Source organism: Theobroma cacao, chromosome 9 (assembly GCF_000208745.1).
Source record: "Theobroma cacao cultivar B97-61/B2 chromosome 9, Criollo_cocoa_genome_V2, whole genome shotgun sequence".
Classification (NCBI taxonomy): Eukaryota; Viridiplantae; Streptophyta; class Magnoliopsida; order Malvales; family Malvaceae; genus Theobroma; species Theobroma cacao.
Window position 1 is genome coordinate 16,845,541 of NC_030858.1, and position 12,051 is coordinate 16,857,591.

Genomic DNA, 12,051 nt, shown 5'->3' on the forward strand with positions numbered 1-12,051 from the left:
TATTCTCACCTCGGTCGTAGAGGCGCGTAGGGTATCTCCTGAGGTGGGCTTTTTGAGTACACTTCACGTTAAACACTACGTGAAGTGAGACTCAGTCAACGCCAATGAACGACTGCTTTTTTTTCAAAATAAAAAAAGTTTTATGATTATATAAAATTTTTCACAACTTTGGCAGACTCGGTTGGATACCCTTGGTCCAAGTGTCCCTGAGTACAGGATTTGGCATGAGCCAAGTTTTGAGAAATTCACGAGCCATATTGATTACTTGGTTGAAATGAATATTCGCGTTGTGAAAAATTTACTGAAATGAATTATTTTTAATTGTCTCCATTTACTCACCTTTAGATTATTTAGATGGTGTTTGTTTATTTACTGAGATTTTATAATCTTACCCTTTTTTTTTATCCCATCATTTCAGGCCGGGTTAGCTTGTAGATAGCAAACATCGTCGAGAACTATAATTGGCCATACTACTTCAAAAACTGTAGGTTTACTGTCTTTACTACTTTTGTTCATTTGTGGGTCCACATAGCACTGTAAATTAAATTTCATACTTTGGTTTTTCGTATTATAGTTTGTATAAATATATTTAACTTTTACGGTACTAAAAATCATTTTCAAAATAATCTATAAATATTAATTTGTAAGAAAATAGAATATTTTGTCGAATATTTTTATTTTATTTAAATGGTTATAATTCCATTTTAAATCACATTTTAGACATTCAAATTTAATTTCGATTTCGAAATATGCATTTCTCGCTTAAGTACTACATCTTGGTCGAATTTGAAATTTTTGACGAAAAATGACCAAAATGCCCCTGTGAAGTGAAATTTATTTTTTTACTGTTTTAAATCAAAAAAAGGCTTAAAAGCCTCTAAAATACGACATTTGGCAACGATTAACCACAGGGGAGATAAGAAACTGATACAAAAGCCTTGCGAGGTCTCGATATGGTATTCGGGGGATGAGTGCTTATCGGGACATCGCGACGGTTGTCATGGACTCAAGGATGGTTCCGAGTTGTGGCACCTTGTCTATGGTTTAGCATCAAATTCTGATTTTAATTATATATGGGTTATGTGAAAGACTTTGATGATGAATGCCTTGTTTAAATATGTTTCGCAAAGGTATATATATAAGATATGTAAATTTGAATATTAGGTAGTTAGTTTTGTACATGAAGACAAGCACCTTAAATGTTTTAATACCTCAAAATTCTAAATTTTGTTGATGATTATGATTATGTATGAATTTGGAAATTTTACGTTAGATAGCGTTTGAATCATTCCTAGTATAGGGCTAATTTGTTTTGGTAAATAAGCTTGAGTTGAAGACATTGATTGAATTCATGTCTCAATATTTCTGAATTCTATAAGTGAATAAGTTCACTTAATGACTTTCTATCTAGATAACTTCATTTTTGATAAATTAGTGGAGCCTACTAAGTTAAGGACCTGTAGTTAGTAACAATAAAAGCTAGCCGTTGTGCATAATAGTTTGTCTAATTTGATGCCGATGGCTATATGCACCGAACTATATTGGTCTAATGGCACTCTTTGTATTGTCCAGATAGTTGGGACTGTACCATTATCCACTATATTTTCCAAATAATGGCAACTGTATCATCATCCTCTGTTCAGTTTTAATGTCGATGACTATGTGCATTTGATTATATTGGTGTTATAACACCATCTGTAATGTCAACATAATGGGGACTATACTATTATCTTTTGTTCTCTTTTGTTCTTCTTAAGTTAGATCTCCACAAATATTTCAGTTTTATTAAATGAAGTTTGATAGTTTTGTATGTTAGTTTTATGACTTGAACTTGAAAATGGAAGGTTTTTTTTTTATCAATTTCATATATTGATTTGGAAGAATCTAGTATTGATCATGTTTTTGATCCAAATTACTTTTAAATTTTGAGAATTTTGATAAAAGAATGGTTGTACAATTTGTGTAAGGCCTAAAAGGGTTGTTAAAGGTTGAAATCTACGAATTTATGAAAAAGGTATCGATACCTCTTGAATTAAGTGTCAATGCTTACCTAACAAAATGCCCAAAAATGCAATCTATGTTAAAAGTGTCAATACCTTTGACAAAGGTATCGATACTTGAAAGTTTGTAAGCATTTTTTGTTGAAAGTATCTATATTTTGGGTATAAGTATTGATTCCTTGTGTCTAGAATGCTTTAGGAGGCATTTGCTTAACAAGTATCGATGCCCTTGAATGAGGTATCAATACTTAAGGCTTATTTATGATGTTTTCACACTTTTAAATGGATTTTGGAATGTTTTTTACTCGGTTACTTTAAACTAAACTTAACAAAGATTTTGGTTACGCTTAAAACCTTCTGAATCAGTTCTGATAACTTCATGTTGTGGAATATGGGAAAGATATGAGGTTTAAACTTATAGTTTCATTTTTTATTTTATAAAAATGCATTTTATTGAAACACTATTCCATATAGATTGTTCTTTCTTCCCGTATTTGCTCACTAAGTTGTATAACTCACACACTTAAGTTGCATTTATTTATTTTAGATTAGTAGACTACTTGGCTCATCGTATTTTGGAGAGAACTACATTTATTCCGTGGTAGGTGGTTGATAAGGCATCCAATAGATGTCACTTTTTCTTTAAGTCATACTCCATTGTCCATTATGAGTCTGTCTGTTGAACCTTTATTTAGCACATAAGAGCAAAACAGAATATTCACTTTGTGAGCTCATGAAACACTCTTTACCAAATCAAATATTCTTAAATTTACCTTTTAATCTTACCAACACGAGTGAAAAGAGGCATTTAGAGGACAAGGAAGTAAGAAACTTAGCAAAAAAAGGTCAATTATGCAATCTGTCCTAAATGAATGGACCCCCTATAGGTTTTCAAGTGGACTTTGGCCCATTTATTTATTTCATTTCTCTTTGCTTCTCACATGTTTCTCTCATCTTTTCACCTTAAACCCTTTTCTCCTCTTTTTCCCTTCAATTTTCTATCAAATTTGGTCAAATTAAAGTGTTGGGATTTGGATTTAAGGTGAGGTTATGGCCTCCCAAGCTTTCAATTTAACTAGTGTTGATTCTAACTTTATCTTTCTATGATTTTAGCTCAATTTCTCTCTATAAGCTAGGGGTTTTGGTGAAAATTCTCCCCAATAAGCTCACCAAGGTAAGGACTCACTTGATTTAAGCTATAGAGGTTGTGAATTTAAGTTTAGAAGTTAATTGGTGTTGAATTTGAAAATGGTTGTAGGAACTAATTAGGATTTTACTCGACTAGTTTTGAATTATGAAATTAAGAGGGATTCATGTGGAATATTGGTTGTTTTAGGTTCCATGGAGGCTCTAAAGATCAATTTGGAGCAAATTATGTTGAGTCAATTATGGTTATTGTGAAACCTCGACCTCCATAGACGTGTAACTAGAGGTAGACTGATGAGTGCATCAAATTCATATATTTAATGGGAGATTAAATACCTAATTAGTCTAAGTTGGACTAGAGTTAGGATCAAATTTAAGTATTTTTATTTATTTTATTAATTTATTTTAATTTATTTTTAAATATTTATTTTAAGTTGATAATGTTAGTTTTACATTATTTATATTTATTTTATGTTTTTATAGGAGTAGGATCAAAAAATAATTTCAATTGGTGAAGAAAGGTGCATAATGGACTGTTGCTCTATTTGCACATGTTTTAGTTTTTCAAGCATATCTCTCATTACAAAAGTTCAAATGACATGATTTTTCAACCATTAGAAAGATAAGAGGCAGGGCTACAATTTTGGTGTTTACCACGTTTCCCAGTTCTGATCGAAAAATGGTCAAAATTTTTGTCAAATTGAAAACATTGCACTAGAAGAACAAAAAAAGGGTATTTTTGTGAATTACGTGAAATTTTGACTAAATTTAGAGATAAGTATCTAAAGTTCCAACACTTTCTCCTCACTTCCAGCAGCTTCTTCTTCTTCTTCCCATCCTTCTTCCCTATTTTAAGTTTTCCATCTTCCATGGCAGCCACACTTAAAGCCTTCATAACCTTCTCCTAGTAACCCCAAATCTCATGTTTTTGGTACACTTTTTCTATAGGGTTTTTCATTATCTTTCACTTTTGCACCTCAAAAACCCTCAAAAAGTTTTTCCTATGCACTTTTTCTCACCAACTGAACATTTTAGAGAGAGAAACTCTTCAAAATAGCTTGAGAAAACCCTTAAAAGAATTTTCTCTCTTAAATTCTCACTAAAGGATTCAACTACAAGTTCACCAAGGTGAGTAATGAGTTAGGGTTGATTTTTAAGTTATTGATGATGGGCAATAATTAGATTTATGGGCTGTTCTATTATTGAAGGATATTTATTTATTTCTAGTGTGACTAGAATTGTGCAAATTAATGACTAGTCAAACGGTAATTGGAAAATAGTTAGGAATAACTAGTAAAGTTTGATTTAGAAAACAGCTTTTGGAATAATATTCAAGTAAATTAGGTTGGTTGTGATGCTGTTGTGTATGATAGGTTCCAACGAGACCCCACATCTCCATTTGGAGCAATAGTTGAAGTTGGAGTTGATCAAAGAATCAACAAAGATAGGTGAGTGAACTTGCATTAAAATGTTTTGGGATAAATGCATATGTGTTTAATTGAATCACTTGAAATATTTTATTGGCCTTTTCTTTAAAATGCACATGGGAACAAGCCCTTAATGAAACGTTTTTATGCTGTTAAATGTGTAAAATAATGAAACCATGTGTTCCTATATTATGTGGATATGTATGTTATGCCTTGAATGATAATGTTGTATGATAACTACAACCATGCATGTGCAGTGTGGGAGTGCACGTGATGGTACAGGTGGTGTAAGGTGTGGGAGTGCACATGCTAGTGATGATGTGATGTGGGAGTGTACATGATGATATTGCCTTGTGCGGTGTGGGAGTGCACATGATGATTCCAACTATGTATGGTGTGGGAGTGCATATGAGCTAATGAGCTGGTGGTTGTATACATGTTTACACATATCATAGAGAGGTTAGAGAAAATATTATGTGATTGCAATGAATGTTGAATGTTGAAATTGTTAATTGCTTCCAAATTGATTTTCATTGCAGCGAGAAATTCTCTGTCTTACTTGTCTTGCTTGGATATTTGCTGTAGTTTCCACTCTTTTCAACTTCGTTATTGATCCTAGATCCTTCACCCTAAGGGATTAAATAATCAAAGGTTGAATTAAGGCGCTTTACAAGAAATTAAGCTAAATTGCTTTTTTTTTTACATAAGTGCATCATGTTTTCTAAAACTTTCCGTATCATTTGCTTGTTCCCTTCCTATGTTCACTCACTGGGTTTATACTCACTTTTTTAAACTTCATGTTTTCAGAGTCGGAGGTAGTTGGGACCTAGATTGAGGTGTCCATGTGTATTCGTCTTTTGGTAGGTTCCATGGCATTCAGTAGTTGTACCTTCACCCAAAGTCACTCTGCTGATAGTCAAGAGTCTTTTGCCTGTGTATACGTACTCGTGATGTAAATCACTAAGATTCATAGTATAAACAATATATGTATATTTTGATTGATGATGCCACTATGAGTTGGCAATGGGTGACATTATTTTAGATGATATAAATGTAAGTATTTGATTGCCATAGTATATCATTGAATATTTTATAGTTGAGAGTTACGAAATATGACTTTAGGAATTATTGCTGAAATGATGATTAGGATTGCTATAAAAAAAAGAAAATGCTTGCTTGGGCTTAGTGGGCTATGCTTATTGGGCCCATGCTTCGGTCATGGCTCGGGATTTGGGCTATGATAGTTATAGGAAGGAGGCATTAGAGGCCAATAGATTGCATTTAAAACTATTTTGGTATGTAAATGTGCATAAATGATGTTTTCTACGTTCATTTGAATGCAAGTTAAATGTTGAGTTCCAATTGAGTTTTGTGTTGAAATAGTCAATTTGAACATGTTTTGGTATATGTATAGTATTAAATACACACACTATATGGTATTTGAAAATGCATAGGAAACAAGCTCTTTTAAAGATTTTTTTTTCTATGAAATGATGATTTTGTGGAAATGGTATATGAGCCACACGGTGGTTGTACTTGAAATGTTATTGATAAGAAATAAGTGCAAGAGTTTATGCTCATTATTGATATACGCAACCTTGGAATAAAGTCTGCTTTTGGTGGGAATTGGTCTTCCCTTGATGACACGAATGAGGATGTACTAACAGAAGGTTACCTTGTAGAGGTGAGTAGTTTCACCTAATTGGTTATGATATAATGTATGAATGAAGCCTTTTTGTAAAATTGTACCTAGCAGCTGTAGGTGCTAGTCCTTGTGCATAGTGCTTGCTGCTCTCATCTAACAGGGTGATGGTGTTAGACATGTGTGGCATAGTGAGTCACATGATTGTTACTTATCTAGCAAGGTTTGGTGTTAAACATGTGTGGTGAGTGAGGCACATGATTGTTATGATATATTTCAACAGTGGCAATATTCACTAGACAAGGTAAAGCCCTAAGTAATGGGGGGTTGGCATTACTCCATTGGTTAAAAGACCTTTGGCTTGACTTTTACTTACTTAAAAGCTCCATATAGGTGAGACAGTTGGTTGGTCATGGAATGATTCTTGGAGGGCTGCTTCTATGAGCAAATTGTGGATTTAGACATCTTGATGGAATGTGCTCATGAACTAGGTTTATGTAGGATGAATGTAGATTCCTTTAATTGTACCAAATTAAAGTTCAAAGAAATTGAATTTTCGCATTTTGGTTAATTTTGCATTCTTGTATGATGAAATGGACTTGACAAGAGAGATTGTACAAGACACATTCAATCCCACATTGAGATTTTGTGAGAATTTGTTATGGTATATATGTAAAGACTTGTACCCATTCTTATGAGGTGCCTTTTATGGATAAAACTGTTGACCCTTTAGTCAAAGCAACAATTCGTCATAATTTGCAAAACTTCGAATTTTAACTTTCAATTTCAAAGAGAAATGGACTCTAACATCTTTAAATATACTTTTTTCACATTTTCAAGCTTCGAACTATTTCAAATAATTTTCGTATTACCTTAAGTTGTTTATAAAAAAAGAATAAATTACTAATTTATTTAATTAAGTTTTTGAGATTTTCTATTTTAGTTACCTAATTTTTTGGTAACCAATATTACATAAATAGCGCATGGTCTCGTAACCATTAAACACTAACAAGTCTATACTCTAACATTTCACTTCATCATTTTGTTTTTGGTGGCAAACCAACATGGCACAAAAATGATGATGTGAATTTGTCAACTGGCACAGAATAATAATGTATAATGTCAGAATATAAATCCACTATTGTTTGATGTTGGTAACCAAAATATGTTTTTTTAAAGTCAAGTAACCAAAATAGAAACTCCCAAAACTTAAGTTACGAAATTGATAATTTACTAATATTGTACAACCTAATAATACAAAGATGAGTTTGGTAATTATCAAAATAATTTAAAAATGTTAACACAAGCTAACTTTTTATTTTTTTTCTTTATAAATTTTAAACCACATAAGTACAAAACACTTTTAGTTAAATTATTATTTTTCATTATAATTGCCCAATTATCACCAAATTTACATTTCACATTTTGAAATATACTCTTAAGTTCGAAAACTGTTCTATCAAAGAAGGGTTACTCAATCTATCATAAGTGTTTTTAGATTCAAGCACCAATGGTTCCTTGTTGGCAATATATGTAATATAAGAAATTCAACCAAATTTTTGTCTTAAAACAAATGAAAATCATTTTAGTAAATAAATTTAAAAATTAATATTTTGGTGGTTATTGTGATATGGGAAAGGTTTCCCCTTCTTACTTTTAACACTTCCATCACTACCATTCACCAAGGGTGAAGCAAAAAAATTCCTTATTAAAGGGATTGAGAAATTTATATGGATGTTTATATAAAGAAAATAAAAGTAGTTGATACAATAATTAACATCAAACAATATATTTATATGAATTGGAAAATTCAATTTAACAAAATAGAAGATTAACAATTTTATTGTACTTTGGGGAAAAATGTACCCTTTGTTGTTGTCACTATGTGCGAATCTGGGAACTAGTCTGCCTCAACGTGAAAATTGGGGAGTCATCACCAATCGTTTTTATTTAGATGTGATTGGTCGCCTATTAAATTCATTCTATTCAACGAGATCTTAAATTGATTTTAGCTTTGTCTAAAGAACAAAAACCTAGCCTACAAATTTTAGAGTTAGGTTCAAGGGTACGGTTACGCACAAAGAGAGATTAGCATTTCGTGACACCCGTTCCACCAATAGTACCATTCAATCATATGTTATCTTATTTAAACCTTAATTTTTAATTTTATCTTGTATTTCCTTAATCATTGTTTATTATTATATATGTTTTTTATTTTATTGACAAACTAAAGTCCATTATTCAATTTTACAAATGTGATGTGCACATGATATAATTATGTAATGCATGGAATAAATCTCAATAAATGTCAAATGAAAATCTTTTATTGAGCATATTTCCCGAATCCACCTATCATACTAGTGGGACCTAGGGTTACTCTTTCATTTAGGGAATTACTCGAAAAAACTCATCTTCACAAGCATATCAAGCAAATCCCATCATCGGGGTCTTAACTCATGTATAAAATATCTCTAAGTGAATGCAATGACATATAAATAATGTGATGGTGATGTGTAATAAATTTAATTATTTATCATCTTTTATACCATATATTTAAAGTTGTTATTATTAATATTATTTATCTTATCAATATTATTTTATTAATATTTTAAAAAATCATTTTTTTGATTAAAATATTATGACTTAAGACTAAAACCCTCCCATTATATTAATGGAGTTTAAATCAAATCCCTCACTTAAAAAAATTAACTTGAACTTGCGACTTCTCACGTCTTGAGTAAAAATTCCTTCCTTAGTATGATCCAAATAACATGTTTCATACCATTATGTTTTCTATTTTTTTTCAAAGCGTGCAGACCCTCTACATATATATATATAACTTAAATATATTTATTTACTATTATTTTTATTTCTACTCAACAACATTCTTTATGTTTTATTAATTAATTTAAAATATTATTTGGATTAGGAAATATTGAGACTTAGGGTTAAAACCTTCCCATTATACTGCTAAAGTTTTAATCATATCTCTCACCTAAGAAAATTAACCCAAGATTGCGACTTCTTGCATCCTGAGTAAATATTCCATCATCAGTCCTATCTAAATAATATATATTTATATCATGTATTAACCTAAATTTGGGAAGAAAAAGTGAAATTCCTAAAAGTACACTTTTTTAGCTTTAATAACCATATAATTATTTTTCTAATATTATGTATATATTTTTATATTTTCATTCTTAAATTAAAATTGAAACTAACATAAACTAACTAATAAATAAAATAAACAAGAAAGGTAGGCTACCCAATACACATGTCAAGGGAAAAAACCCATTCTTGATTTGGGTTAAACAAAAACCTAGCTACTTGGGTTGTAAAGAAACCCAATTGACCAATTTGCCAACAACAACAACCCAACTAAAAAAACTAGCCTGTGGTACACGGGCCACTCTTGGCCAAACCCAAGGCTTGTTCCTCTTTAGATCTCCCAAAATGGCATTCTTTCGTGTGCCAACCTCCACTCAAATAGGTAACACCGTTCTGCGACTCCTTTAACCATCTTTTACTCCTCTAAACAATGCCATTTTGAGCATCTTGAACTCTTGAAACCCTAATATGAAAACTTATTTTTCCTTTCTTCCTCACTTTCACCTCTTTCACTAACTTCTTTCCTTAACCAGCATCTTAAAAAGCTTCTCCGCAATCCTAGCCGATGTTGGGATGAGCCCTACAGCCAATTGGGATTGGTTGAGGCTTGATTCCAATCATGCAACAGTATCATTCATGTTGAATGATTAGAGGTTTTCCTTCATCAATAAGACATTACTTATAATGAGCTATAAGTTTAATTGGATGAAATCCATTAGATTATGATGCCTTGCAAGGAAACTGTAATGGGTTGCAGTTATGAGATTTCTATGCATCAAAGCATAATCTCAAAATGTTCCTGGTAAATGTATCATTGAGACTGGACATCAATGATGCTTAGAGACTGGTATATTCCATGTTCCTTACTTTGGAAGTAAGCAATCGATCTCATAGATTGAAGTATAGAGATACTTGGAACTAGAATATAGGTGTTTGCCTAGGAGAGCAAGTTCACTGAACATGACCCGCCATGAGAAGTGCATTTGGTAATACACTCTAGTGTCCATGCAACACTTCTCACGTGTCAGTTGTGTAAATACTCCCTAGACTTGAGACACCAGGTTGTCTTATGTGTGGAGTGCTATCTTTGATTTCACCCCTACTGGTGTCTAACCAAGGATGCCAAAACAAGGTGTTTTTGGGTATAGTATGAAGCATATGAAGGCAAATGAGTGGTTAAGATAGAAATCATCACCTCAAGTGTTTTAGAGGATAAATCCTATCAGTTCTTGGTTAACATTAGCTTATTGAAATCAATCCATATAAATCGAGTAATCAACTTGGCTTATGAATTTTTTAAAACTTTGGCTTGTGCCAAAACTCATACTCGGTGATACCTTGCGCAGGGCATCCAACCGAGTCCGCCAAGGCTGTTAAAATTTTTGTATACACTTAAAATATATTTTTAGTTTGAGAAAAATACAGCCGTTCCTTGGCGTTGGCTGAGTTCCCCTTCACGTGGTGGTTTGGCGTGAAGTGAACCCTAAGCTTTACCCTAGGAGATACCCTACGCGCCTCTCCGTTCGAGGAAAGAATATAATGGAGTTTACCGTGCCCCTCTAATAGGCTGGTCCACGGAAGCCCCTCTACAGTGAATAATTAATATATACTCCACCAATCAATAAAATTCATTCTAGCATGACATGGCAATTTATCGCAACCTAGCCTCTCAAGGCGAATACTCAGTACAAATAATTTTAACACCAAAATCAGTTTAGCCATTCATAAGCCATTCAATTTAGAACCATAATTTACAACACAAGCAAGCAGTCTCCAATTACTCTATTTTCAAAACTAGTATTCGATTTTCCAGAAAATTTATAAAATCATTTTATAAAATCATAATTTCTCCCAAAACATAGCAATTTACCATTTAAACCCATTTTCCATAAAATCACAATTATATAAAACTACTCTAGATAATTAAGACGATAATAAGTTCACTCACAGTTCTAGGAGTCGATGTACTCCTAATCCCAGTCTCCAAGCACAATCTCTGTACTTTTACCAATGTACTTTGCTCACCACCTATCCACAATTACAATACATAATTCACCACATCAATGCTTAACCATTATAAAATCAATTCAGGCTTCGTATATATGCATGATATGATATACAACTTATCCGATTACCGTTTAAATGCGATGTTGACCTAATTCGGCCTATTATCTCCAATTTAACTCCAAATCAATTCTTCTCACTTTCTACACTCCAATTATACTTAAATTACCTTAGTGACTATGAATGAGATTCAATTTATCAGTCTCGATAGCAAATTACGAAAATACCCCTAGTGGGTAAAAATTCATATTTTTGCTCCGAAAATTTTCATTATTTTTCTAGGCTCATAATTCATCATAATTCATCATAATTCCTCATATAAACATCAAGATCATCAGCCAATATTCCCCTAGAAAATTTTGCCATTAATGGTAATGGAGGAAAATAAATTCTTTTCTTGTTGTTTTGTTCCTAAATATGTTAAACTAACTAAAAACACTAACATAACTTAAAATCAAATTAATCTAACAACTTTCGCTCTCATAACCCATTTGATCAACCATCAATTCATCATGAAAACATGTAATTTAATCATGGAAAATAAAGAGAAATGCTTGGGAATAAGAAAACTCAAGCTTAATAGAAAAAATCTCACCTTTTTCACTTAATTTCCTTGAAAATTCACACTTTTTCTTTGATTTTCTCTCTCTAGGGTTTTGTTTTT

General features: G+C 32.1%; 1 long non-coding RNA gene across 2 annotated transcripts; it reads left to right on the top strand.

The window, feature by feature from the left end:
- Positions 417 to 5,649, top strand: LOC108663372. 2 transcript variants are annotated; one of them, XR_001929346.1, is made up of 4 exons: positions 417 to 484; positions 3,114 to 3,174; positions 4,520 to 4,594; positions 5,381 to 5,649. It is a non-coding gene; the product is annotated as an uncharacterized LOC108663372 (long non-coding RNA). The 2 variants fall into 2 exon arrangements; XR_001929345.1 differs by lacking the exon at positions 5,381 to 5,649 and adding an exon at positions 4,831 to 4,946.